At 44.3% G+C, this 27,793-nt stretch overlaps 1 protein-coding gene across 2 annotated transcripts in view; it reads left to right on the top strand.

Moving 5' to 3' along the window:
* RALY (RALY heterogeneous nuclear ribonucleoprotein) overlaps positions 1–27,793 on the top strand; it is an 83,815-nt gene that overhangs the window by 10,319 nt on the left and 45,703 nt on the right. For both annotated transcript variants that reach the window (XM_032419402.1, XM_032419403.1), the window contains exon 2: positions 25,448–25,530. The gene's annotated coding sequence lies outside the window, so the exon portion shown is untranslated. The remainder of the gene's footprint in view (positions 1–25,447; positions 25,531–27,793) is intronic.

The raw sequence follows: 27,793 nt of genomic DNA, 5'->3' as shown, positions 1-27,793 counted from the left end.
CCATTTGTCAGAGTTAATAGGTAAATGGCAGAGTTTTCCATAGAAGAGGAGATCTCTTTGGGCTGGAGTGACAGGAAGAGTGGTCTGAATCAGCCTCTAGGATTGGAGAAAAGAATGATGGAAGTATTTAGACAGGGGCAGTGATGAGGCAAAAGGCTAGGAAAAACTTCAGGGGGGAGCAGTTAGTGTTCTCCAACCTCAAGCCACAGGGTAGGCGTATGTTCAGCTTTAGTAGTTACTGCCAAACACTTTTCAGAGGCATCCCAGATCACACTGTCATCAGTGGTATATGAGAGAATTCCTGTTGCTCCATGTCCGTGTCAACACTTAGCATTGTCTGTATTTTTCATTTTAAGTCATGCTGATTGGTGCGTAGTTACAGAAGTGAATTTTAAGAACCATAATATGAATTCTCAGCAGTACCATAAAAAGGAAAAGAGATTGGGATTTCAGAGGAGGGAGAGATTGCTGCATTTTTGGGGGGGTGGTACCCAGGGAACATTTATGGAGGTGTGAGCATTTCACTGGGTTTTGTAGGATAAAGATAGTGACTGTATATTATCTGGGACCACTTCAGTTTCAAGTATTCTGTCTGTGCTTATAAATTGTGAACCGGTATTTCTTTTCTATAAATATATATAGAAATATATCTATAGAAATATATCTATATCTATATATATATATATATATTTGTGTGTGTGTGTGAACCAGTATTTCTGTGTTTGGACTATATCTCCCAGACTACTCAGAGGCAACACCCAGATATCCCTTCTCAGTTGCTATGCCCCTCTCCCTTCTCCTCCCTTTTTTCCCAGAAAGTATGGTCACAGGAGATTTTAGGCTGTAGAGATAGAGGACATTCTGTATGTGACGGGAACATCTTGAACAGAAACACACGAGTGACTAAATTGAGTGGCATCCCTATTCCTGCTAATGAGCTGAGGAGGGGGAGGATGTGTCTCATACTTTAAGGGTGGGTGATGCCTTCTCATAGCCTTCTGGAGCAGGTGGAAAAGGTCTGTTCCCAAGCCAATTTGTATTTAAACTGGATAGAAGGATGAGAATGACTCTGCCTATAATTACATCATTTCAGGGAATAAATTAATCCAGTGAACAGTCCTACTTGAAGTATGTTGAGAGTTTGTCTTCTCTTAAAAGAAGGGGGAGGGGGCAAGATGGGAATGCCAAAACCTAAAGAGCTTAGTCTCTCTGAGCTCATCTATTACTTGTATATTTGCTCAGGGAAAAATTGCCATTTCTTTGTCAGCTTTTATCCTGCTGGGTCGACCCTAGCTGGGTGTTTATTTTCTGTAGTTTTATCAGATCACTTTTGAAGGCTGGCATGAACATTGATCATTTCTTAGAGCCTTTCCTCTTCGTTCTGTCAGCAAATATTAGAAAATGTACCCTAAATTACCTGGTTGGGGGAAATAAGGTGGCCCTGCCTGCTCCCAGAGAGCAGCACTTCCATGTTAAACATTAGTCAGGTCCTGATCCTGTGTCAGGTCCTGGGGTATTTGTCAGGAGAGACTGGGGATGTTAGAGCTGCCACTGGGAATATTTTTGCCAGAGGGTATTTCGGCTTTCTGTCGAGGAGACTAGTTGAGTACTTGATTAAAAATCTCACCTAGGTTCTAAACCTAAGTCTGTGTTTCATATTAATAATTGCTGCCATGTATTGGGTGCCCACTGTGTTGAGATACCATGCCTGGTACCTTGTGTTCATACTAACAGGGCTGATGTTTATTGAAAGTTACTATGTGCTAAGTTCTTGGTGTATATAGAAATCTTTATAAATGATGTATTATAAGACTTATATGTGTAAATTTATATCATTTACGTGTTATATAATTTTATATGTCAAATATGGGTGGCTCAGTTGGTTAAGCGGCTGCCGTTGGCTCAGGTCATGATCCCAGAGTCCTGGGATTGAGCCCCACGTCGGGCTCCCTGCTCAGTGGAGAGCCTGCTTCTCTTTCTCCCTCTGCCTGCCTCTCTGCCTACTTGTGCTGTCTCTCTCTCTGTCAAATAAATAAAATCTTAAAAAAAAAGATTTCTTTAAAAAAAATAAATCTGTATATATAAAAATCATATTTATTCTCACCTCAACCCTGAGAAGTAGGTTCTGTTGATCCTCATAGATGGGAAACTGAGACACTAGGAGGTTAAGAAATACGCCTATAGTCAACACTGTAGTAAATGGAGTTGCCAGGATTTAAACCTAACCAATTATTTTTAATATGGAAAATTTTAAACATATACAAAGTAGACAGAGTAGGTTAATGAAGCATGATATACCTATCACTCAGCTTCAATTCACAATCATATTTTGTTTATACCCCTACCTACTTCTCCTTAGCCTGCGCTTTGAAGAAAATCTCTGCTGTTCTATTTTGCCCTTAACTATTCCACAATATATTTCTAAAGGATGACTTTAAAACAACCACAGGGGCAACTGGCTGGGTCAGTCAGGAGAGCATGTGACTCTTGATCTCAGGGTTGTGAGTTCCAACCCTATGTTGGGGTAAAGTTTATTTAAAAAACATGAAACACAACCACAATGCCATTTTCATACCTTATAAAATTTAACAATTACCTTAATACCATCAAAATCCAGATTGTGTTCAAATTTCCAATTATCTCATAAATGTCACAATCTTATTTTTACGGTTTGTTTGACTTAGGATTCATATAAGATCCACACATTCTTTTTTTTTTTTTTTTTTAAAGATTTTATTTATTTATTTGACAGAGAGAGACACAGCAAGAGAGGGAACACAAGCAGGGGGAATGGGAGAGGGAGAAGCAGGCCTCCCACAGAGCAGGGAGCCCGATGTGGGGCTCGATCCCAGGACCCTGGGATCATGACCTGAGCCGAAGGCAGACGCTTAACGACTGAGCCACCCAGGCGCCCCTAAGATCCACACATTCTAATTGGTTGTTACATATCTTGAGTCTCTTAATTTGTAATTTCACTTCTATTTTTGTTGTTGTTACCTTTATTTGTTGAAGTAACTGGGTTTTTCCTGTAGGGTGTTCTGAATTTCCTGTAAATTGGTGGTTGTATCTAGGGGACAGTGTATGTCTTAATCCTCATGGCAACTCTACAAAAAATAGGTATTCTTTTTTTTTTTTTTTAAAGATTTTATTTATTTATTTGACAGAGACACAGAGAGGGAACACAAGCAGGGGGAGTGGGAGAGGGAGAAGCAGGCTTCCCGCTGAGCAGGGAGCCCGATGCGGGGCTCGATCCCAGGACCCTGGGATCATGACCTGAGCCAAAGGCAGACGCTTAACGACTGAGCCACCCAGGCGCCCCCAAAAATAGGTATTCTTATTTTGCAGATGAGAAAACAGACAAAGGTTGAGTTGGGTGATTTGCCCAAGGCCTCACAGCAACCTTGGATGTGAACATAGACCTTCTTGCCTCCAAAGCCCTCGTTCTTTGCTTTTTACCACTCACCCATTCTGTGAGCTTGGGCAAATCACTTTAAGTTCTCTGGGCCTTAGTTTCTTTGATACGTACACTGAGAACTCCCACAGGAGTGGTGGTTTATGGGTCTATGACCATTTGAGTGCCTACCATGTAATGGCATGGTACTAGATGCTGGGTGATACTCAGATGAATGAGACTGTCTTCAGTGAGCAGGTAGTCAGCTAGGGACTGTAGGACCATACCCTCTTTCAGACATGGAGCCTGTTTTGGCCATGGCGGGACTATAGGAGCTTCCTAACTAGCCTCCCTGCATCCTTTCTTGCCCTCTTCCATGCCATGCTCCTCCCTGCTGCCAGATGCCTTTTTCTAAAAACCATTTTTGTTGTGTTCTCCCCTGTTCATAAATGTAGTTTGAAGGACTTGGTAAATAAGAAACAATTTTTCCGGCAATAAACCTTCCCTCCTTGGATTGAGTTACTGTTTCAAGGGCAAGCTAGTCTTCTTTTCTGTTTGGCAAAGATGTTACTGCTTTTAAGGAAATGCTGAGGAAATGTGGAGATGATAGAGTCATAATGGAGTAAAGCATGGGAATGCCATCTTGATTCAGGGGAGAGCATACATTTAATTTAGCATTGTACTGTTCACTCCCAAGGACATCTGACTAATGGGGCAGTTGTGCTCTTCTGCAAAGAAAAAGCTTTTAGTTGTTAGAGTTCAGGGACAGGAGTTTTAAAGATAACCCTTTTAGGGGGACCAAGCTGCTGAGCCTTCATTTTACTGGCTAGCCAAGCCATTAAAATCAATATGGTGTATAGGATTGAATGTGGTATATAGAGCAGTGGTTTGGATCTGTAGTAATTTGGGTGGCAGACAGCACTGGGTACAGGATGACATACAATTATAAGTAGTAAAGTCAAAAGTCCAGAGGAGTAAGGTTCAGGGCATTTGTATCCCTAGAGTGCCTTGCATGTAATAGGTACCTAATATCTTTAAATCTTTCTTTTAAAAAAATACTTTTGACAGTGGATTAAGCAAAAGAAGGAGGTGGAATCATGGGTTCTAAAGCTCAGGAGCCAAGTGGTGTAGGACCCTGGATAGCTCCTTGGAAAAGCAGTTCCTCTGGCAGAAGTTAGGCGTCCTTAGGGGACTCCTAAATCCTTCCTGTTTAGAACTAGTTAGAGGATCTTCTCCTCTAGATCAGGGATTGCAAACTGGCAGCCCCTTGGGGTGTTTCTGGCCTGCATACATATTTTGTTTGACTTGACCTGCAGTGTTTTTCTGTTTTGTTTTGAGTTGGACGCCAGCCTGGGGATATTGGGGCTGCCTTTCAGTGGAGATACTTTGTATGAGATCAGAGGTCCTGGCATGTGGGTTATGAGGGTGACTGATTTCTCCTGAAGAGGGAGGAGGATTTTTTGAGGAAGTTTCAGGGGCTGGAACAATTTTCCTATTCATAGACGTGGGAATAGCCCCCAGCGATTTTGTGGAAGGCTTCACTTCCTGAGCTCTCTACCAGGGACTCCCTGTATTGTGACTCCTTGTGCACTGGCATGTCCATGTTTAAGAAGCTTGTAGCTTGGCTTTTTTTTGGTCTTTGGCACAGGGATATGATTCTGATCTTTGGACAAGTCTGCATTACCAGCTTAGTTTGGCAAAATGCTTTTGTTTAAAGAATCACGTTCTTCATGTCTGTTCATTTCACATACTGTTTCCTTATTGGCTGGCTTCTTTAGATAGGGCATATTTGTTCTCAAGTTTGTCAAAGCCCTCACCATTTCCTGTTGTCTCTGTGATCCAGTGCCAGTTGCCATTTATCACCAGACTGGCACTTTTTTCTTCGAAACACTTGGTCAACTGTACTTATTTTTGCTACTTGCTTGGTCCTTTTGGGCCAACCCCGCTCTGGTTGGAACTCTAATATTGAAGGGACTTTGCCCAGTTACAGTGCTCTTAGTCCCCTGGGACTAGATGAATTATCTTCATTTTATTAGAAACTTTGGTGTCCCTGTTGGCTATTAAGTCTGTGTTTTGGCTTGTCTTAGGATTTCACAAGGACAACAACTAGTCAAGGCTCAGTGAACCTTGTCCTTATAAAATTAGCATTTTTCACAGTCTCTGACACAAGATTGGCGGCGGTGGGGGTATGGAAGGTGGGTCCCAATGCCTCATGAAAGAAACCATGACATCTAATACAAAACTATTTTACTTAGGAATTAGTCCCTGGTCTTTCTCCCCACCTAGCTGCAATGAGCAGCAGCTCCTATGTGTGGAAAGTAGGTGACTTTTTCTGAGTGACTCTTCTTGTTGCCTGTTCCCTTTGGCTTCTGTAATTACTGTAAAATCATCTTGTATGTGGAGCACCATGGTAATTTCCATGATAACTGATCATGATTTCCCAGATAAAGGGAGGAAGCTAATAAGTATTAGGAACTCGAAAAGGATATTGGGCTAAGTTCTTGTGATGCTGGTAGAATTTTGAGCTGGAAAGGACTTTTCAGCAACAAAGGCCTAATTAAACCTTTTCCTTTTACAGACAAGTCCCTATTTGAGATCCTTAGCTTAGTGTTTCTTTGTGCTCCCTACTCTCTATAGCTTTTTCCCCATTATATCCTACTGGACCATGAGCTCCACAAAGGTAGGAACCATGCCTGTCTTGTTAATTACTGTTTTCCCAGTGCTTACCATAGGACCTGAGTATGTTTTGAGTGAGTAGATAAACTATGTTGGAGTTTCTCGAACTGGGACACATGGCTGCATATATGAAATCACTGGATAAAACATACCTTCCTGAAGTGTCAGTGTACTCAGATTTTTTGGAGTTGAATTAGTTTAAATATTATAACTAGTAATTGAAAAGTTTACTCATATTAAATCATGTTAGTATGGATTTTTTTTTTAGATGAGAAGGTATCACATAAATTATAGGATTACAGTAGGCCCTTTGACCTTTACCCCACGGGGTCTAGGGTTGCCAGAACTCTTGATTTTTTTTTTTTTTTAAGATTTAATTTATTTGAGAGAGAGAGAGAGCACGCACATGTGGGGAGGGGCAGAGGGAGAGAAATCTCCAGCAGACTTCCCGCTGAGTGAGGAGCCTGATGCTGGGAGCCCAAGATCACGACCTGAGCCAAGACCAAGAGTCAGATGCTCAACTGCCAGAGCCACCCAGGTGCCCCGAGAGCTCATATTTTTGAGAAGCTGGAAAATTTTCTAAAAACATGAGATCTGATTTGAAATGTTAGCAGTTAATTCAGAGGTTTTTTTTACAGAGAACACAAGTAGGCAGAGAGGCAGGCAGAGAGAGAGGGAGAAGCTCAATCCCAGGACCCTGGGATCATGTGGGGCTCAATCCCAGGACCCTGGGATCATGACCTGAGCCGAAGGCAGACGATTAACTGACTGAACCACCCAGGTGCCCCAATTCAGAGGTTTTTAAACAAATTTATGTGGGTCAGACAAAACACATTCTTGGGCCTGAGCATCTGTTTGTGACCTAGGAGATAAACAGGTCTGGGCAAGGGACTAAATTTTGGACAGGGCCAAATGGATAATAGTGTCAGGGACAGCTGCCATTCTGGGTCTGACTTCTCCTTGGCTTCAAACTGGCCATAACTCAGAGTGGAAAGAATGAAGTTATGACTTGATAGGTTAGGAAAATTCCCACATTACATGTCACCCTCTGTGGGAAGCAGCTTCTATAAATTCATAGACTATGCAGCCTCTAAGAGAGCTTCACCTTTACTCCCCTTGTTTTGCAGATGAAATTGAGGTCCCGGGAAGGAAGCAGAGCTTTTCTGGGGTCCTGGGCAGGCCCCGCTTCAAACTCCAGACCTTTGTTTGATGCTCCTGCCTCACGCACTCTTAGGGCATGGGGCATGGGGCAAGGGGTTTTGGCTACTTTGGGGTGGTTGGTAGAGCTGGAGCAAACTCCATTTCTTGGCACAGCTCTATCATCTTGTGCAAAGGGAGGGTTGAGGTGGCAGTTAGTAAATGTGCTCAGTCTCAGCACAAAGGGTCTTTCTGTCGCTAGCATCAGATTGACCTTATTTTTTCTACCTAGAAAGATGTAGAGGACAGCTCAGCAACAAGGAACCTCAGTGCGAAGATCCGTCTCTCTGCTTCTTCGGTTTCCTCCCCTCCAGCTCCTTTCTCCTTGAGCCCTGCTGCCCTCCCTTGTGCATCACTTTCCCCCACCGCTAATCCCCACCCTTTTATTCCTTATTTTTCTGACTGTTGCCTGCCCTTCTCCTCCGTGGGAAATTCTTATAATGCTTCTGTAGTAGGCAGAGCCTGGGATTGGACCTGTTTCCAGGGTTTTTGAGGGGACTTGCTCTAAAGTAGGGCAACTAAATAAAGGAGATTAAACATTTTAAAATAGCGCCCTCTTCTCCACCTCACCCCAGGTTGGAAAGGATAAAATCTCAACTCTGGGCTTGGCTACAAGGCTCATACAGTCTGGTGCCACCTCACTATGCTGCCCTCTGTCAGCGGCATGGTAACAGCCCCTGTTTCCCTGTGCTCCCACTCAGTTCAGCATGACTTTGTTGTTTGACCGTTCCCCTGCGTAGAAAGCTCTCAGCTCCCTGCCCCCTTTACCAGACAAGCTCCTGTTCATTTTTTCGAAGCATTCCAAATGCCATCTTCTCAATGAAGCATTCCATGATCCCTCCATGAGCAGAATTCTTCTTTACACTTTGCTTCTACTTCTGTAGTTGTATTCTGCTGTTGTATTACACCCAAATCTGCTCTCATTCATGAAATTGAGATCTTATGGGTCAGGGAACAGTGTACTACTTATCTGTTTCCTTTGTGTCTCTGTAATGGCCCTGGCACAAATAGTACTTGCAGAATGAATAACAGAAATGTATGTGTACTGATACCCATGGTATAAAGTTGAATGTTAAATGCTTCAGGTCAAATATGACAAAGTGCTGTGGAAGTTTTATGGGAGTTCTTGAGAGCTAACTTCTAACTGGGAGAAATCTTGGAAGCTTCTAAAAGCTGGTAGCCTTTGAAAAAGTTCTTGAAGATTTAGAAGTTCAAATTGGCAAAGATGGTGGGAAGAACATACCTGATGGAGGGAATGGTTGTACTAAAAGCAATGAGGAAGTATAGAGATCAGGCCCTACCACCTACTCCACCCATCATCCCTTTGGCTAGAAATCCTGCTATAGAGCATGCTAAGTGCCAGCCTAAAGGAAATTCTCTCCTGTCTTTTCTACCTTTTTTCTTTCTTCTTTCCTTCCCTTCTCCCTATCTCTTGTAACCTACTTGCCTTTTATTTTTGTTTTTTTTCCCCAACCTTTTCTCTTTTTCATCTTCCCATTTCTCCAGTCCTCCCCCCCCTTTTTTAACTTTATTGTTTACCTTTCTCTACCTACTTTATTCTTTCTTGCCCTCTTTCCCAAGTTACCCAGGAAATCCAGTCCTTTGAGTTGAGATGTGAATCAGCTATACAATATTTAACTCCAAATAAACACCTCCCCTTCTGAAGCTGAGAAATAATCGTGGCATAATTGCTTCTTATATGTCTGTCGTGTTTTATTGGCATTGACTTTTTTTTAACCTGCCACGATGCTGGGGGGCGTGTTACCATTTTTCTTTTTTTTTTTTTAGTAGTTGTCATAATGTCATTTTTAATGAGAAATTTCTGCAGACAGGCCTGCCCTTGAGTGGTACGAGCCTTCAGGCAAAGCTAGGGCTGGATGAGTCAGATATGCTCATGGATCTGTTTTCTTACGCATACAAGTGTCTAGGCCACACACACTCCCTCCTGTCCCTACAAGTCCATATGTTTTGCAATACATAGACACAAAATTGAGTCACAAAGGTGCACACATTGCTTCCTTTCCATACAAATCCGTATTATCTCCCTTACATCTTCAAGTTATCTACTTCCTCCTCCTGCCACGTACCCACACATTTATCCTCCAGTACCCCCTGTCCACTCTTCTCTAACCAGGTGCTCAGAATTGTATGTGTTATGGAGGTACCTGCAAGCCTCAGACACCACAGTTTCCTTACATATCCACACAAGGCCTCCCCTGTACACAGACAACATCTTCCCACGCCCCATGTCTCACACTCAATACCACACCATTTCCCACAATTCCCTGCTATCCCCTCCTTGGGTATTTCTAATCTTCATAAGAGACATTTTAGTTTCAAACTAGTTTTGAAAGGAAATGTCTTTGCCAACAGCCACACTAGTGGACCGTTAGAAGTCTGAACCATTTATGACAGATACTTCTGAGTCCCCTAGAATAACCTTGTTATGGTTGGGTCAGACAACAGAGGGTTGCTTCTAAATGGCACTATTATGACCCAAGGTGGATTTGAACCTAGCTGCAAACTGGTCCTTTCAGGGTTCACTTTTATTGGAAGATGCTCATCTACTTAGCAAAAGAGACAGAGCCACTGCATATGTTCCATATCAGGTTCTCTGGGGTGGGGCCTAGAAAACTATATTTTTAACAAGTTCCCAGAGTCCTTCTGTTGTGTAGCCAGGTTGGGAAGCAATTATCAAGATCTTTTTTGTACCACATTGGACAGATTCTTTTCTGGACCTCAGCTTTCTCACCTATAATACAACAAAGCTCATGCTCGTAAAGGACCCTTTCAGCTCTAAAATTTTATGCTGCTTTATGATGAGTTCAGTCTGGTATTCTTTTCTACCACAGAAGTGGTGGTTCTCTGGGTCTACCCTGGGCAGAGCATTTCAGGCTTTGGCCAGAGGCCAGCAGAGGCAGCCTAGGCCCTGACTCTGTCAGAAGCACTGACACAGGTCCTAATTAGAAATGGATTGATAATGGGCCTGCAGCCAGGCCTGGGGAGCCTGGGAGGAGGCTATAGGCGTGCTCCTAGCTAAGGAGAATCTGATTCCCATGAAGTGGCTCTGGTTATACTGGTCAAAACAACAGTCCCTCTTCCCCTGAAATTGGCAGGCAGGGCTGCCCTGAGCAAACAGAAATGGTTAACTTGTATCCCCCTTTGATATCTTTTCCTCACCTCTGTAAACTTATAAACATAATATGATGCTAGGTATATAGTACAGGTGCCTTCTTCAGATGGAAAAATCATTTATTGAATACCTACTAAGTGTTAAATACTGGTTTAAAGCCCCTTTGTATGTTTCTCCTACTGTAACAACCTACTGGGATAGGTTTGAAAAGGAAGCTGAAGCTCAGAGAAGTGAAATGACTTGGCTGTTCTATGTCACATTGCATGTTCTTTATTGTACTACATTACAACATTTCTGAGCATTTGCAGCACAGATTCCAAGCTGATGAAGTGCTTTCTACCAGGGCCATCCTTTATCTTTCCGCAGATTGAACTGGAGCTCGGGCCCTCTCCCTGGAGCTCTTCAAAGACTGGAGGAAATTCTTTAAAATCATTGATGAAGAGGATGTGGGGAGATGCTCTGCTTGCTTTTGCTTTCTCATCTCCTTTCCAAGGTCCTTAAGGAATAAGCAGGCTCTAATGGGAGAGATCAATCATCATTTGGTATCAATGGGAGGACTTCCTCCTGCATGGAGTGCAAAGTCAGGTTTCTAAACTGGCCCTGTGCAAGGAGGGGGAAGGAACTCATGACTGGGTATTTGTAGGCATTGTAGTCCGTGAGGGCTTAACATGCTTAGCTACCAGTTGTGGTCAGACCCAATTCCCCCTATCGTTGGTCATTCAGCAAGTATTTATTGAGTATTTCCGACGTGTCAGGGCTTGTGCTAGTGCCTAAGGATTCCCATATGAAGACCCAGTCTCTGCCATGAAAGACTTCACAATCTAGCATCAAGAGTCAAACAAGGAGACAAACCACAGTATTCTGTGTATGCCTTAATGGAGGCATGTGCAAGGGAATCTGGGATTACAGGCACGAAGGAGAGCTTTCCTGGGGAAGATAACTTTGATTTGTGCTTTGAAGGAAGAGGAAAAGTTGAGGCAGGCAAAGCAAGGAGGGTCGCTCTAGACGAGGGAATTAGCACAAAGAAAAACATAAAAATGTGACCAGGAGCTCCTGACAAGGGGGTGGACATTAATGCATTCACTAACATGTAGCAAATCAGATTGTCAGCCCTAAGCTCGTGCCCCTTGCCAGACTTGGGGCTGTAACAGTAGCTGCTGAATGGCAGTAATACAGGAGCAGGAGTTGGGGAGAAGGAGGTACATTTATTAGCAGATGCTGACTGAAACTTAGTTTCAGGGAGGGAACTAAGGAAGAAAGCTGAAGAGCTTTCTCTGTCCTCCGGGCCAAGCCTGCACAGGTGTGTGCTCGGCGTTCTGGGCAGTGTTTTGAAAGCTCATCTGGCCCAGGCACATGGCTTCACTTCTCCCATGGCAAAATCCTTTGCTCCACTCAGCCTGCCCCTCCTTTCTGTGTTCTTTCAAAAAAAGAAATTAATGGAATCTGTTCAAAATACCCCTGAAATGAAATTACATTTTTAACTCTAATTACCCTAATTAAAATTTGACAGCAGTAATCCTGGAATGGCAGATATGCTAAGTACCCCATGCCTGTGACAAGCTCACTTACCCAGATGGAATGTTGTTCCGTTCTGGGCTTAGGAGAAAAATTCTTTGTGTATTTGTTTTTTTTTTTTTTTAAAGATTTTATTTATTTATTTGACAGAGAGAGACACAGCGAGAGAGGGAACACAAGCAGGGGGAGTGGGAGAGGGAGAAGCAGGCATCCCGCTGAGGAGGGAGCCCGATGCGGGGCTCGATCCCAGGACCCTGGGATCGTGACCTGAGCCGAAGGCAGACGCTTAACGACTGAGCCACCCAGGCGCCCCTGTTTTGTTTTTTTTCCCATCAGCAATTTAGTCTTTGGCCTCATAGCTTCCCCGAGCTAGGATAGCCATACTTGTGGGCTATAGGCTTGCCCAGGACCTTTAGTCTCAGTAGAGATCCCTTTGCAGAGGTGATGCTCCTGATGATTCTTACCACATATTTTGAGTTTCCTCTTCATTTGAGGTTGGACTGCATGCCCTGAGACTTTCCCTGGGTGAAATCCCCTGCCTTCAGGACCAGGGATCTGTGCTTGTTAGAAGGCTGTCTCCTGATCTAGGGCTAAATATGTGTCTGGGATCAGTTTATGGCTGATATTAAGGATACAGTTTGAGGTCAGGGGCAGAGGTTTGAAAATAAGATCCCTCTTTTCACATATCTGAGCACAGGCTAGAACCACCTAGTAAAATGCTTGGTCTTAACCAGTTACCTGGCCAATCCCGAGGATACAAAAGGGAGGTGGGGGGCAGCTCTTGAAGCCGACTGAAGGCTCTGTTGATGCTGTGAGTATTCTGTTAGAAACAAAGGTCCCCACGTTCTAGTGACCTTAAAAGGGCCTAGAAACCAAGCCTGTTCAGTCAGCAGAGACTGGGTGCTATGTTAGGTACTGCAAAGGATACAGAGTTGACTATGACACAGTGCTTGCCCCTATGAGGCTGACAATTGTGGGGGAGTGGGGAGGCGGTGGTGGGTGAGGGACAGCCATATATAGAGGGCTAATTAAGGCAAGCAAGGACTTTTCACAGGTGTTGCCGTTTGAACTTGTCCCTGAATAGGTATTGACAGAGGAATGGAGGGCATTGCGGGTGTCAGGGAATAGTAGGGGGGAAAGGTAGGAAATTGCCAGGTGATAGTCTGCTGTAATTGGAGTACAGTGTGCAGGGGAACGATATGGTAGAGGGTGGGGGTAGAGTTTAAACTTTATCTTGTAGGCAAAGGGGATCCATGAGGGTACAGGGCTTGTCATATGAGTGTGTATGATGGATTGGGAGACAGGTTGATGAGAGACAGTAGATTAGTTAGAACAGGTGTCAGCAAACCATGACCTGTGGGCTGAATCCAGTCTGCTACTTCTTTTCATAAAATTGTACTGAGGTACAGCACACTTGTTTGTTCCTCTCTGAGTGTTTTCATAGTACAGTGGCAAAGTTGAATACTACAGAGACTGCTATAGCCCACAAAACCTAAAATATTTACTATCTGGCCTGATACAGAAAAAGTTTGCTGGCCTCTGAGTTAGAAGGTAATTATGAAAGTTCTGTAAGAGACTAGGCCTGAAATGAATTGGAGGTTTCCCAAATGAGACTTTTCAGAAGGGACGGCATGATTTAGCAGAAGTCACTAGCCCTGCCCACCTCTCAAAACTTTATAAAGGTCAAATTTGCTGAAAGTTACCATGGTCACAAAAGGACACAGGATACCAACAAGTCCTGGTTTGCCCTTATTAGCTGTGTGACCTTGGACAAATCACTTAACTTGTCAGAAGTTCAGGTGAATATGGTAAATAGGACAAAGAATTCTTCCACTTGGTGCAGAGCTCTGCCACTTCTCTGTGCTTCACTTGCAGTTTATAAGTCTGAGCGCCCTCTAATGGAAAAGACACATATCCTCAAATCTGGAACATAGTTTGAGTTGAGAAGTTGGGGATGGGTGGGCAAGAGGGTTTTGATCACCCAGAGTAGCTGCTGTTGTGGGAGAGGGGCTCATGATTCTTTGAGGACACTGTTTACGCTTTTTCTTCCTTAACTACTCACGCTTGTTCTAGCCACATTGAACTTCTACCCTTCAGCTTCCAGAGCATATTAGGCCTCTGTAAAACCAAAGGCTAGATTTATTTCTCAGTTCCCTCTCCCAGCCAGAAACTGCATAAGTACCACTTGACATCCCTTACGAGTTGCATCCTGTCACTACACTGTATCCCCTATGCCTCCCCTTTTTCTAGAACATTGTGCATCTGCTCTATAGGATAGAAAAAAACACTAGATGGGGAGACTGCAGTGGTGGGTTCCAGACTTACTTCCCTTTAGCTTACTATGTGACCTCAGCCCCTTTGTTTCATGTCTCTGGACGTTCTGTAGGGTCCAGTACAAATGACTTTAGCCACTTCTTGGAATTGGAGATTTCTTCTCTAAGACCCCAACTTCAGAGCACACCTTCCCTCACCCCCCCCCCCATGTTCCCTCCCTCCTTGCAATCTAAAATATTAGTATATTCCCACACTTCATCTACTTGAAATTCATTGCCTTTGACTGTGAGGAGAGTAGTCCTATCTCTAGCTGTTTTTACTGGCAGGTCCCAGGACCTGGCACTCAGTCTAATTACCGGAGTGGAACAGGCTCTGGAGGTCAGGTCCATGTGGTCCTAGAGGTTCAGCAAGGCATGGTGTCTCTAGGATGGGCAGTCTAGTTCAGTACAGGCAAACACTTGGCCCTGGGCATCCATGATACAGTAGAGGAAGGTGCTGATCCAGGCAATTTATGGACTTTTTCCTATTTATCTCACAACTCTGAGATCGGCGATATTATCCCTATTTTACAGACAGTGGGAACTTAGTTTTAGAGGATCATTCAGTAGACAGTGACTGACTCATCGAGGTTATGGGGAAACAAATATTCCTTGTTCCCAAGTAGGGGAGAGTGATAGAGGACAGAGACAGGTAAACAGTGATGATAGCTCTAAGAGGATACACAAGAGCAGTTAAGGAACAGTGCCTAAGGATATGCAGTGTAGGTGACAGAGCCAGGGCTCAAACCCAGGTCTGTCTGCATGCTATTTCTACCGTACCATGCTGCCTTCCTTGCCGAAGGGTAGGGAGGGCAGCAAACTCAAGTGCAGGTTCAGGTTCCTAGGCAGTGTCTGGAGAATGGCAACTGATGGGGAAATCTGGGCTGGGATTCAGAGCTAGGCTTTAGTCCTTGGAGGGCCTGAGTTGTTAGGTGACTAAGGCAGGGGTTACCACATGGACTTAGGCCCATTTATAGAATAGTCACATGATTTTGTGACCTCTAGAAGGTGAAGTCTGGTGGTCAGCACTGGCAGTGGCCTGGAATAGCACAGGGAGCCCAGTGTCAACTCTGTGGTAGCAAATGGGGAGAAGGCGTTGATATCCAGGCCCTGTGGGTAGGGGATGGAGGTTGCAGCTAAGACTGATTTAAATATTTCCTGCCTGGAGTCAGAATTAGTTCAAGGACTGGATTGGAGTTGCTGATTCCTACTTGAAATGATAGAGCTAGGATAGACAGTGAGAGGGAAAGGAAAGAGGTTTTAGAGGCTGACAGGAGCTGGTTTTCAGGCTGAAAAAATAAGCCTTGTTAGATTCTACAAATTATTCCAGCTTAAAACCTTGAGCCATTTTCTTCTCAATGCAGCTGTTACAAGTGCTGGCTCCTTTTCCCAGAGACCCTGTCTTCCTTTTTTTTTGACCGGGGCTATCCAGGCAGGCCGTGGCTAGCTCTAGGCTGTAACATCCTTCACTCCTGCTGCTTCACCATGGGTCCTCTCCTCTGAAGCTTCCTAGATTCAGTTTCTTCATCTGTGACATATGAGGATTGGATTAGCAAGACTGAGGTCCAAGTGTACTATCCTCAGGACCTCCTTTAGCCACCAGACCAGAAGTTCATTTTTAAGGTTAACTTTTGGATCCCACCCTTGGTATTTGTAGTCTGCACGTAACTGAACTGAATCCCAGCTAAAATGTACAGATTCTTTTTCTTTTTTTTTTTAGATTTTAAAATTCTTTAAAATTTTTCGACAGCGAGAGAGGGAACGCAAGCAGGGGGCGTGGGAGAAGCAGGCTTCCCGCCGAGCAGGGAGCCCGATGTGGGACTTGATCCCAGGACCCTGGAATCATGACCTAAGTCGAAGGCAGACGCTTAATGACTGAGCCACCCAGGAGCCCCCAAATGTACAGATTCTTTTTTTGCCTGACCACCTACCTGAGATTTTAATTTTGGGGTAAAATTGGCATTATATCTGGAGTAAAATTGGCATTGGTGCTGGGATCCTGCCTTTCCATCCCAGAACTGAGATTCTTGGGGCTGAGTCCCTATCTACAGAACATTGTTGTTGCCTTTTTTTTTTAAAGATTTTATTTATTTGAGAGAGAATGAGAGACAGAGAGCATGAGAGGGAGGAGGGTCAGAGGGAGAAGCAGACTCCCTGCTGAGCAGGAAGCCTGATGTGGGACTCGATCCCGGGACTCCAGGATCATGACCTGAGCCGAAGGCAGTCGCTTAACCAACTGAGCCACCCAGGCGCCCTTTTTTTTTTTTAAAGATTTTATTTATTTATTTGTCAGGGAGAGAGAGCACAAGCAGGGGGAATGGCAGGCAGAGCAGGCAGAGGGAGAAGCAGACTCCCGCCAAGCAAGGAGCCCGATGCGGGACTCGATCCCAGGACCCTGGGATCACGATCTGAGACGAAGGCAGCCCCCTTTACCGACTGAGCCACCTAGGCGTCCCTGTTGTTGCTTTTTAAGTACGTATTCAAAACCATTATGTGTAGGGGTGCCTGGGTGGCTCAGTTGGATAAGCATCCGACTCTTGATTTCTGCTCAGGTCATGATGTCGGGGTCGTGAGATTGAGCCCTGTGTCTGGCTCCACACGGGCCTTGGAGCCTGCTTAAGATTCTCTCTTCCTCTCCCTGTGCTCCTCTCCACTGCCCTCACCCCCACTCAAATGCTTGCGTATGTTCTTTCTGTAAAAACAAAACAAAAAACAAAACCAGTATGTGAACTTGATACTTGGAGTTCCTGGCTCCACATTGAGGACACTTCCAAAGTCATTCTGTACTGTAGAAGTCTGGATGATGTGGGAAGTGTCCTGATTGGGAATAGGAATCTGGCCCTTTCATGGACTTCCTTCTGTGGCTTTGGACAGATCCTCTTGCCACTCTGGTCTGCCTTTTCTAAAATGGTGGGGACTTTTCCAGCTCTGGTCTCATCAGGGACAGAAAGCCATCGTCTACACAGTTCAGTTGCAGAGGCACTGTCTGGCCCAAGCTTTGGTGTGTGGGTTACAGATTATAAAGCCTTAGATTCTCCCTTCCAGCTAGGGAGGGGGGGAGGAGAACCATCCAACTGTCTCATTAGCATGGAGAAAAGAAAACAGTAATTACTGGTGCCTCCCTTGATGATTCCTGAAGGGTTGGTTCTTCTAGGGAAGGAGGAGGGGGAAACTGGAGACAGCTTCAGCTGAGGAAGGAGAAGTGCTGTTAGCTGTTAAGAAAATTCAGAGGCAAGAAATGATTGTCTTGCGCATGTGTTGTATTCTCTGGACATTCCTCCAGGCAGCCTAGAGACTGCCTGGATTGAGTTTCATCTATTTATGGCATAAATAATGTTCTCATACATGGACATGGACTAAGCTCAAGAGCCCTAATGTCACCTGTCAGTAAGAAACCAGCTGCCCTTGAGGGCCTCCTTTTGTGATATGCTGGGCATCCTGACACCTGTCTTTGTTGGGGAGTAGAGGAGGGTTTTACTGAGCTATTTTGTGACCTGGCTGCATTTTTATGATGTTGTGAGTCATCTTTTTAGCCCCAGTGGCAAACCACAGCCAGTTGGTTAATTATGCCTGGGCATAGGCAGCCACACAATAGAGTCAGTCACAAGAGTCAAGGTCAGGTATCCTTGTGAGTGGGAGGAGTCTGGTAGAACTGTAAGACCATGGGTTTGGTCAAGGCGGGTAAAAGCAGGCCTCACAAGGATTGAGGCAGTTCATTTTGAGGCCAAGAGGTTAGGGTGCAGCTGGAAAAGAACTAACAAATAAATTGACAAGCATGGCTCCTAGGACAAAGGCTTTTTGCTCAGTGGCTAATCTTATATTCCCTGCTGGATGTGGGCAGTTGTGCACCCTGAAGTGCTGATCAGAGCAGAAGTGGGTTTGAGGCCACCTGCAGGTGAGCCCTGTCTGATTGTACTTGGAGCTGTTATCCTATGATTATTTCCTGGCGCTGCTCATTCTTGCCTTGGTTGCCACCCCAGAGTCCTAGAGAACCCAACTTCTATTTTCCTTCCCCTCTCCAGAGGAAAATACCACTTTTTTTTTTCAGTCTTCCTGTAGGCCTTGGAGAGTCTTCTTTAAACAGCAAGGGTTCGATAGGGACATGCTATTTAAAAAAAAATTTTTTTTTTTTGCTTTACAAATGTAGGAGATGATTTCTTCTATCAAAATCTTTCCTTAGCCCCCTGCAGCACTCCCTTTTCTTGTCCCAGGCCTTTTGCTTGGTTCCCCACCCTCCCAAAAGCCTTTGATGTCTAGGACTCAGTTCTTCCCCAGATCTTCTCTTAATTCATTTCCTGGCTCCTTTCCCCTAGTTGCAAGCTGTAGTTCTTGGTTTCTGTGTACTCCTGTAGAACTTGTTCTGTATTATTATTATTGTGATGATGATGATGATGATGATGATGTTGGTGGGATGCTCGAAAATAATGGCCTGACCTAAGGGAATGAGTGCTTCTTTTCAGGCTGACTTGTGGTCATCTGGGCCATAATAAAGTGCTTCCCAGAAATAGAGACAATTTGCACATGCAGGACACAGTACATACTGAGTCTTGTAAAGGTGTTCCTAGCATTGTGTTCCCTCCCAGTATTAGGTGTTCTGATCAGGTATTTGAGTTCAGCGCAGGCTGAACCTCTCATGGCTTCTTGACTGTTTGTTATAGTCTTAGAACATTATCCTTTTGGGTGTGGTATCCAGTCTGGGAATAGTCCCTCTCTCCTCTCTTACTGCAACAACTGGCTGAGAGCCCCTTGGGAAGGTCTGGTAAGCCAAATCCTGCAAGTCTGGATCTTGATGGTATGCTTGCATTCGACCCCTGCCCATCTTTTTCCCAGGCATGCAAAACCAGTAGTTGCTTCATCAAGTACAAAATGGGAGAATTTGGTCAATTTCCTAAAATTTTATTATTGGTGCCTATATGTAGTGGTGGGGTCTTCTTATTTTTGAGCATGAGAAAGTACAAGGTATATAGTAGAAAGAACACAATCTTTGGAGTCAGACCTTGGTTCCAGTAAGTTCTGTTTCCTAGCTGTGTGGTATTAGACAAGTTATTTCTCCGAGGCTCAGTTTCCTCTTGTAAGATAGGGATCATTTTATTGACCTCAAAAGGTTATTAGGAATAAATGAAAATAATTAAGGCTTTGGGCATAGGACATGATACGTAATAGGTAATGGCAAATGTGCATTTCTTTTTTTTCCTCCTAGGCCTTTTTATTGCTTCTGATTCATCCTTTTGTGGTACTTACATGGAATAACAATGGAATAACAATACCTATCATTGAGTCACTTTTGCCAGGCTCTTAGGTGTGGGCTTTCCCATGCTGTCTCATTTATTTTTCCCAATAAAACATTTATGAAACAGGAACCATTTTTTAAAAAATTTATTTTATTTTATTTATTTGACAGAGAGGGAGAGCACAAGCAGGGGGAGCGGCAGGCAGAGGGAGAGGGAGAAGCAGGCTCCCTGCTGAGCAGAGAGCCCGACGTGGGGCTCTGATCCCAGGACCCTGGGATCATGACCTGAGCTGAAGGCACTTAACCGACTGAGCCACCCAGGCGCCCCAAAGCAGGAACCATTTTTAATAAATGAAGGAAACTGAGGCACAGAAGGTCAGTACCTTGCCTAAGGTCACAAAGGTAGTTAAGAGACAGAGTAGGATTCAAATCCAGGTGTCTGATTCTAGAGTCTGAGCTCTTCACCACTAAATTGATTATTACTACTTGTTCTTTTCCTGAGCAATGTGTGACTTCTAGTGGTTCTTGTTTTCTCTGTACTTGGACCTGTTGGGATTTGCATGTATGTGGTCCATGAGTTGTTTTAAGTCTTGGTTGGCGCCTCTCATTTGATGGAGGTACGGACAGTGGCCTGTCTGCCACAGTTCTTCCTAATCCTTTCACTCAGAGCAGGGCCTTCAACTGAAAGGTGGTATAGCCCTTTTTCTTTCTTTCTTAAGAGACCACCCCCTCATTCTTTCTTTACCATTCATATAAAACCAAATAAATTTACTGTTCTTGCCAGTCTTTTTTTTTTTTTTTTTTTTTAAAGATTTTATTTATTTATTTGAGAGAGAGAATGAGATAGAGTATGCGAGGGGGGAGGGTCAGAGGGAGAAGCAGGCTCCCCGCTGAGCAGGGAGCCCGATGCAGGACTCGATCCCGGGACTCCAGGATCATGACCTGAGCCGAAGGCAGTTGCTTAACCAACTGAGCCACCCAGGCGCCCTTGCCAGTCTTCTTGATCCCTCAAAAGATTCTTCAGAAGAGTAGATGCTGGCTCCCTCATTTTACAGATACGGAAACTAATGTCCAGGAAGGTGAAAGGACTTGTCCAAGGTCACACAGCGAATCAGAGGTAGAGCTGGAACTAGCTGTTAGGTTTTCTGACTCTCAGCCCAGTGCTTTCTCTACTAATTTAGGAAGAAGGGGAAGTATGAGTGTATAATTTGCAGATCAGACCTAAAGAAGGTTAAGCTGTATTAGGACTCAGGATGTAGAGTTCTGAAGGGACCTTGCCGCCTTCATCCACATCTTCACCCCAATTTTTTCACACACATTTGAGGAACTCAGCAGAAAGGGAGTAATTCTTTTTCCCTTAGGGTTCAACAAAACTTTCATGACAGGGAGCTGGGGCGAAGCATCCAGAGGATGTCAATGTCTCCTCATCCATAAGGAAGGTTGGATTCCCAAGGCTCACTAGCCTGGAATAACCCTTGGAGGAGGAGCAGAGGAGTATTCAGAAGAACTGGTATTTCTGAGCTCTGCAAGCTTTAGCCTAAACCAGGTGAAGGTTGAGCTGGGGCAGGATAGTGGTTAAGAACTGAGGATTGGAACCCTGAGGAGTTTCATTGTACCTCCTCCTGGTAGATTTAGTCTGGGGTTTTGGACAAGCAGGTTCCCTTCATTTGAAATTTATAAAGAGAAATTCTTCGGCTGCTCTTTAAAAAACAAATAAATCAATCCTTGGTTCTGGTACCAGAAAAGAAACCTTTCCCAAAGTCTGTGTCTCAGACAATTCCTTCCTTTTTGTCTCCTTCCTTACCTTCTCTCCTTTCACCGTTTTCCTCTCCCTCTCTTTTCTCTTATCCACCCAGCTTCCCTTCTTATCCTTTTCTCTCCTCACCTCTCCCCACCTCTCCCTTAACTCCTGAAAACAAGAATGGAAAAAGGGAACCTTCAGACAACAGATCAGTAGATAGCTGGTATTAAAGATACTGGGGCTGAGAGTCATAATGTGGAGCTTGAGATTTTGGACCTTACTTCTAGACCTCAGAACAAAGGTTCATGGGGAAGGTGCTTATTCACTCATTCATTCACTCACAGTGTCTCCTAAGTATAACCTGCCAGGCTCTGTGTCAGATACTTAGGCTATTCCAGTTAATAAGACCCTAAACCTGCCAATAAAATTACAGTCTTATGGGGAAGACATTAGCAGCAGTAGACCTCCTCCCCTATCCCCCCATTCAAATCATTGGATTTTTTTTTCTAAGTTGTACTTATTTAAGTAATCTCTATACCCAGCATGGGGCTCGAGCTCATGACCCTGAGATCAAGCGCTGAGCTCAAGAGTCTCATGCTCTTCTGACTGAGCCAGCTGGGTGCCCCAAATCATTGGATTTTTAAGGTAGAAAGAACTTTAGAGTTTATCTGGTCCTCTGGATCATAAAGTAAGTAAGTAAACGTATATAGGCTTTGGAGTAAAGTAAAGCAGGCTTGGGTTCAAATCCTAGCTCTGCTACTTACTGGCTGTGTGACCTTAAATGGTACAATTAACCTTGCCCATATTCAGTTACCTTGGATATCAAATGGGCACGCCATCACCTCTTCACAGGGTAGTGTGAGGGTTAACCTCATAACAGCTAGCCCAGTGCTTGGTGCATAGTAACATGTGTCTTTTTGGCTTAAGTCCTTGTTCCTGTGAAACTTCTGAGGCCACCTCCAGTCAGCCTGATTTCTTCATTTTTACAATATGTGGAGCACTCTTTGTACTGTTGGATCCAGCCTAATATTAGTAGTAGTCCTTTTGCAGGAAGTTCACATAGTCCCACACCCTGGAATGCAAGGAGCCTAAGGATAAGAACTGTTCTTATTCATCCCTGTGCCATCTGTAACCCCTAACTTAGAGCTGTGACCATGACCAACCACGCCCAGGAAGTATTTTTCGATTGATTGGCTAGAAGGCTTCTATAAATATGCTCAGTGTTTTGCAGTGAAAGAAAGAGCTATTAAAGACCTGGCCTGGAATCTCCCATCCTAACTCTTCGCCCACCTCCTCTTCTGTTACTGCAATGATTCTTACAAAATCCCTGTCCTATAATCAGGATGGGGATTGTATCTCCATTTTGTAGAAATCTGAGGCTCAGATTAGAACCAAGGTCCCTTGTTAGGTGATAGATCCCGAGTAAAGTAAGAGTAGCAAGAATGAGAAGAGAAATCTTAACTGAGTAGGTCTTCATTCTCTGGAACCAGCAGGAATCTTTACAAGAAGGAACAGAGGAACTGGTTTTGAGGCTTAAGCTGATGATGAGGCCAGAGCCAGGTGTAGTCACAGAGATGATTCAAGAATATGACAGAGGGTGGTGAGAAAAAGGGTTCAGGATAACTTTATAGATTTGCTAGGCCTTGGAAGATTAAGAAGGATTTGAATATGTACAAATAGACAGGCGTTCCAAGTGCAACAACAGCATGGACAAAAGGATGAGAGCTGGAAAGCCCATGATAGAGGTAAGGCAGATGATGGCCAGATGAAGGCATACTTAGCAAAGCTGAGGTGATTGGGAGCCATGACTTTTTTCATTTTTCTTTTCTGAGCAGGGGAGTGGCATTGGGAACATTAGTCTGGCAGTGTGGATGCAGTGGTTAGAGCAGGAAGGGATAGGGGTAGACTACTGAAAGACCAGAGAAGAGGCTACTGTAACAGTCTGTCCTTATAATGTCAATAAATTTTAAGAAATATTCCAGCCTTGCAGGCAAGAGATAGTGAGATCCTGAATCAAGAGGAAGTTGTCACAGTAGGGAATAAAGAAGAACTGTTTGGATGTAGAGCTCTTAGAACAATAACGAAAAAATGCATGAGGACTTGGCAGTTGTGGGAATGGGGCATGAGGAAAGGAGAGGTTGGAGAGTATGAACATTTAGAGTCACAGTACTTGGAAGAATGGTTATATCATTTGCTGAACTGTAGAGGAGGAGATGAGTTCAGTTTGTTGACATTGAATTGGAGGTGCTCATAGTCTATTCCCCTTACTGCTCACCTCCTAGTATCTCTGCCTTTGGCCTTTGACGTGGGCCTACAGAGATCCTTCAGTTCCATGTATTTGCTGCTTTGCCTCCAGGCCTGGAGCCCCACAGAGACCCCTTCACCCATGTCTTGGAACAACTGTCACTCTCTTGTCTGAAATAAGATAGTGCATGTAAGATTCTTAGCCTGGTACCTAGTCTGTTTCAAAGGGTACATTCATCGTTAGTGGCTATTAAATGGCGATTGTCATGGTTATCATCGCTTTCTGCTCACAGTAGCTAGAGATTAGAGAAGCGTGTGGAACCACCCGACTGAGGGACTCAAGAGCCATTCATTTGGTATTCGGTAGGAAGCCTGGACTGCAAGTAAATGGAGAGGATTTCAGGCTGGGGGTAATTGAGGCTCTGAGCCATATTGGCTATGACTAGAGAATGTTTCCTTTTTTTTCTTTTGTTTTTCAGAAGTTGATATAGTATGGTTAAGAGGGCAGGGCAAGCTCCAGAGGATGGACTTTCTGGGGTCAAGTCTCAGCTCTGCCTTCTGTTAGCTGTGTGACTTGGGCAAATTTACTTATCTGTGCCTCAATTTCTCTAGTAGTAAAATAGGGAAATAACACAGCAACCTTATAAGATTGTTGTGCAGATTAAATGAGTTAATATAAAAAAGGGTTTACAACAGTGCTTAGCATGTACTACTGTTCTCCTTAACCCTGGAGTCTCCTCTCTTCCACATTCCAGGTAAATATAGCCATTTCTGTTTTTCAACCATCCTCACCAACAGAGGAGGGGATGAGTAAAGAAACCTGAGACCAGTTTTAGAGTGCTTGAAAGTTTGTCCCAACTGGGGTCCGGGTTATCTAAGCTGGAGGAACCTGGCCCAAGATCGAGACAGAGTTGCCTAGATGACCTGAATTCCATTCCCAGTTCTTTTTTGTTAAGATTTTATTTTTAAGTAATCTCTACACCCAGTGTGGGGCTTGAACTCAAAACCCCGAGATGAAGAGTCGCATGCTCTATTAAGCCAGCCAACTGCCCCTCCATTCCCAGTTCTGCCACTGATTTACTTTGACCTTGGGCAAGTCACCTAACCTCTGAGCCTCAGTTTTCTCAGGTGTAAAATAGGGATCGTAATTAATTCCTCCATATATATTTAGTATCTCATTCTTTCTATCACCACATTCTAGTTATATTGACTTTCTTGTTCCTTTAAGCATAACAAGCTTATTCTTGCCTATGATTGCTGCGGGGTCTTTGTACTTGGTATTCTCCCTCTCTGAAACAGTCTTTCTTCAGATCTTTGCAGCTCTTACTCCCTCACTTCATTCAGGTCTCTTTCTGGTGGTTACCTCTTGGAGAAGGTTTCCCTGATCTTTTTTTTTTTTTTTTAATTTTATTTATTTGAGAGAGAGCACGAGCAGGGAGGAGGGGCAGAAGGAGAGGGAGAAGCAGACTCCCCGCTGAGTAGGGAGCCCCATGCGGGGCTTGATCCCAGAACCCTGAGATCATGACCTGAGCTGAAGACAGATGCTTAACCAACTGAGCCACCCAGGTGCCCCAGGTTTCCCTGATCATTTTATCTAAAATAGGCCTCATTCTCACTCCTTGTCATTCTTTCCTCTCTTACTCTGGTTTATTTTTCTTCATAGCACTTAGCATAACTTGAAATAATGTATTTAATTATCAACCTATCTTTTTTTTTTTTTTTAAGATTTTATTTATTTGACAGAGACACAGTGAGAGAGGGAACACAAGCAGGGGGGGTGGGAGAGGGAGAAGCAGGCTTCCTGCGGAGCAGGGAGCCCGATGCGGGGCTCGATCCCAGGACCCTGGGATCATGACCTGAGCCGAAGGCAGACGCTTAACGACCCAGGCACCCAGTCAACCTACCTTTTGCAAAGATGCGAGACATGTGAGAGCGGGAACTTGGAATGCCTGTGCTGACCTAAGTTCATGCCTGTCAGGACCCTAACTGACTTCTCTCTCTGTTTTAGGTGAGCCTTGTTCCCAGAGGCAGCTGGTACTGACCCTGTGACCCAAAAGAGAAAATTGTGGGCTGAGCTCAGCCTTGGTACTGGTGAGTGAGGGTCTTGGGCAAACTCTGGGCAAGCTTGGGCCAAGATACAGGGTAATTAGTTTGGGGCTTATTTTTATCTTTAGTACAGGTAACTTCTAGGCTGTTACTCTCCTACTCCATGTCTGAGAGACTAGCATAGGCAGGCTCCTGTACTGGGGGGAGAATTGAACTTGGCTTTCTTGGAACTGCTGTAAGATGGTTTGGGATCATTTGCGGTGAATAAGGCAAAGCAGGCTCAATTCCTTCTGGCTTCTGCCAGCTGCTTTGTCTTGGAAGTTATCTTGGACCTGGTAGCTAAGCCCATTCTCCTATAAGCTCTCTTAACATGACCTCATAGCCCTTAGAAACTTTCCTGATTGCAGTCTTGACTGTGACCTACCAAGCCCCTAGGTCAACTTCAGAAACCAGTTTTATCAGTCCTGGAAAATGTGGTTATGAATGGTGGTGAGGATGGGGTGAAAGAGCTGGGGCCGTGTGAAAGGGAAGTCAGGGGAAACTTAGAGGGAAAACCACAGATAGTAAGATGGGAAGGGAGATCAACACATTAAGAACCAATTGTGTTATGGGTCTCATTTAATCTAGACAAAACCCCATTTTATGGATGAGGGAATTGAGGCTCCGGAAGCTCCAATAATTTGCCTGAGGTTCGCATCTGAGAATCTTTAAAGCTGATGTTAGATCTGGTCAGTCTATTGTAAATACCATTGCTCTCCCTGACTTGGCAGGCTTTCCTTGGACTGCTAATCTCCCTGGAATCCTGATTTTTCTTAGAAGGTTCAAGAAGACAGACCTCCTTAGGGATTCAGGAAGGAGGTCTAGTTATTTGAGGGGCCCAGCAGGGCAGGCAGGAGTTGGGGGTCCTTTCTGAGGCAGTGGCATTTCTAGTGAGGGAGCCAAGAGGCTGATTGAGTTTTCTAGCAGTTAGAGGCCCAGGCTCAATATAACTAGAAGGAGAAGAAAACACCTGTAACACTTGAGATACTGTAAACACTTGGGCCAGCAGAGATAGGGACCTAGACAGCTGGACTGGGGTTGGGAAACCTGGATTTTTATCTTCTTTCTCAACATTTGTCCTTGGACAACCTCCCCTCCCCTATTTATAAAATTGGAATGCTTCCCCACACCCCCACATGTCTATTGTATGTATACCAGCCTGCAGGATGTTGTAGAGAATCAAATGAGAAATGCATGTTGGAAAGCTCTGTGAATTGTAAAGCACCATGACTGAAATGAGAGAAAGTGAGAAGAAAGCGTTATAAGTATCCCTGGCACCTTAGTCCCTGACCTATTTGCTACTCCACTCCCCAAAGGGAAAAGGGAAGGTTTGCTTTGGAAATTTGTGCTGTAAATCTTCTTCCATGCCCTTTTTTTCCTCCTCTTGTGCAGATTCTACCTGAAGCTCAATCTTTCCACAAGGGAAGGGATTCCAAGGCACAGAAACAAAGCCAGGCAGCATAGGCAGCGTGATTTGCAGCAGGTGGGTTGCAGAGTGCAGGTTTAAATGCACTCTCACTGCCTGGCTCCCAGGCCACTGCTAGCACAGATATTAAAGCACTTTTCAAGGGCCCATCCCCAGCATGTGTCTGCACTCACTGACTAATTCCACATAGATCTTGCCTTGTTTCCTACTGTCCTCTCAGAAGAGGAAGGCTGTTCTATTTTGGCCTTAAGTACCCTGCCCATCTCCACCCCTCACCCTCCCAACTACTAGTGGAAAAGGCACTTATACTATGGCCTCATAATCTTGTCAGAGGCCATGGTCATCCAGTTTTTCTACCATCTCTCTCTTGCCCTTGGCCAGTGATCTAGGCCACTCTCTTTACATTCTCTAACAGTGACATTTTGTTCTTCCTTCTTTGTGAAGGTGTACAGAGGGGTCTGTCCCCAACCTGGTGCTCTTGGAATCCACATTAGCCAACCTTCCCTCCTACTCTGAATCTCCAGGCTCTTGCTGCCACCTCTTATTGTCTGGTTAACCTAAGTTCTGTAGCTTCTGGCTTTCCCATGGCCTGGGTGCCCAGCTTGGACCTTACTGTTTTTGTACCAGCTGCCCTCTGAAGAAGTTCCATCATTGATCGTTTCAAAATATGAATGATTCCATGTAAAAAAGTATCTTGCTTATTTATCTAACATACTCAAGTTTCTACTAAAAACAAATTTCAACTAAAAAGAAGGAAGCAAAGCATTGTCATCCTTAAGCCCTTGCACAGCACTAATTTATTCCTATTTTTATATGTTGTTGTAACAGGTTTAGCAATCTGGT

This window comes from Phoca vitulina, unplaced genomic scaffold (assembly GCF_004348235.1).
Source record: "Phoca vitulina isolate PV1807 unplaced genomic scaffold, GSC_HSeal_1.0 scaffold22, whole genome shotgun sequence".
NCBI classification, from domain to species: domain Eukaryota; kingdom Metazoa; phylum Chordata; class Mammalia; order Carnivora; family Phocidae; genus Phoca; species Phoca vitulina.
This window is presented reverse-complemented; position numbering and strand designations above follow the sequence as displayed.